Source organism: Cyprinodon variegatus, unplaced genomic scaffold (assembly GCF_000732505.1).
Source record: "Cyprinodon variegatus isolate N-32 unplaced genomic scaffold, C_variegatus-1.0 Scaffold94, whole genome shotgun sequence".
In the NCBI taxonomy this organism is placed as follows: domain Eukaryota; kingdom Metazoa; phylum Chordata; class Actinopteri; order Cyprinodontiformes; family Cyprinodontidae; genus Cyprinodon; species Cyprinodon variegatus.
The window spans coordinates 487,230-488,892 of record NW_015150547.1 but is presented as its reverse complement, the minus strand read 5'-3'; positions in this window follow the sequence as shown (position 1 = coordinate 488,892).

The window sequence follows — 1,663 nt, the reverse complement described above, 5'->3', positions numbered from 1 at the left end:
GAGATCTCGTACTCGTCGTCTCCCGCTTTATCCGGAACCGGGTCACGGGGGCAGCAGACTAAGCAGAGACTCCCAGACTTCCCTCTCCGCAGACACCTCCTCCAGCTCTGTTGGGGGAAGCCCTAGGCGCTCCCAGGCCAGCCGAGAGACATAGTCTCTCCAGCGTGTCCTGGGTCGTCCCCTGGGCCTCCTCCCGGTGGGACATGCCTGGAACACCTCCCGAGGGAGGCGTCCAGGGGGCATCCGAAGAAGATGTCCGAGCCACCTCAACTGACTCCTCTCGATGTTGAGGAGAACCGGCTCTACACTGAGCCTCTCCCGAATTCACGAGATCTGTGAATTACAAAGGCAGACATGGTGGGAAAACCACAAAATGAGTCAGCTGAGTGTAAATAAGAGATGACGGGGTCTGCTCATGCGCTCTTTGTTATCAGAAACGGAGCCACAGATGAATCATGTCGAGCCCTACTGCTGAACTAGTACTAGTTTTAGCATGGTTCTGTTGTGTCTGGTATGGTCCAGTGCAGTGGTATTCTATTTACACTCAACAGTTATCTTGGTTAACGTTCTCGGACCATTATAAGCATGGTTTCAAAAGGCTAGTGAAAATGGGGCTTATGCCAGCTTTCTTTAGACTGAAGTTTTTTGTCTGTCTTTTTTTTTGCTTAACATGTTAGTTGAACATCACCATGCCATAGTTTTAAGTCGTAGTGATCTCAAAAAGTCCTTCAGCAGCCCATTGTCATTGACATGGTTTCATCCTTTATCTTGGTTGTGTTTTTCAATAACAATGTCAATGCTATATGCTATTCATAATGCAATGTCATCTTGAATATTGATCATCCTCATATTGTTGGCCATCAGACTGGTGCTTCCTCATCATGTCTCATGACTGAAACGGTAAGTTCACAGCAGAGATGGGCAAGATGGAGTCAACAAGTCATCTCCATGTCATGTATTTAATCTACCCAGCCAATTAACCAGGTGAGTCCAATCTGCACAGGTTAATTCACGGTGAAGATTGGACTCACCTGCTTCAGTGGCTGGGTAGAACAAATACATGACATGGAGATGACTTGTTGACTCCACATTGCCCATGTCTGGTTCACAGCAACGCACACTCTTTTGATTTTTACCACACAGGGTTTCATGTTGGCTTTAGGCTCTTGCTTTTGCTTTCACGTCAGAGAGTCTGAATCTCCTGCCATGAATTCTAACAAACCTAAATAAAACTTAGCAAGTCTTTTTCTTTCAATTTTGTTTTTTTTTTATCTTGTATTCTTTTTTTTCTTTTCCATTCAAGTCAACTACTCTAATAAACGTTCAATCAACACATTTTCCAACCTGAGCTGTGGATTTTTCCGGATTTACTATGGGCTCCTTGAGTACTGCTGCATGTTGGATTGATCAGGTCTCCATCATGTTATGTGAGCTCTTGTGATTTTGTTTTATTGCCTAATCCTGGTTTAATCATCTTCAAAGCTCTATCTGTAACGATCTTGGTTCTGTTGTTTTTCTCTAAGTTTTCAGTTTCAAGTTTAGCCAGGGTTTTCCCTGTTTTTTAGCTTTATTGGTGTGTTCTAGATTCATTTAATTTGCTTAGGTTTTTTCTGTCTGTCCTCTGTTGCCCCCTTGTGTTCTTTTCCCTTGGCTTCCTCATCAG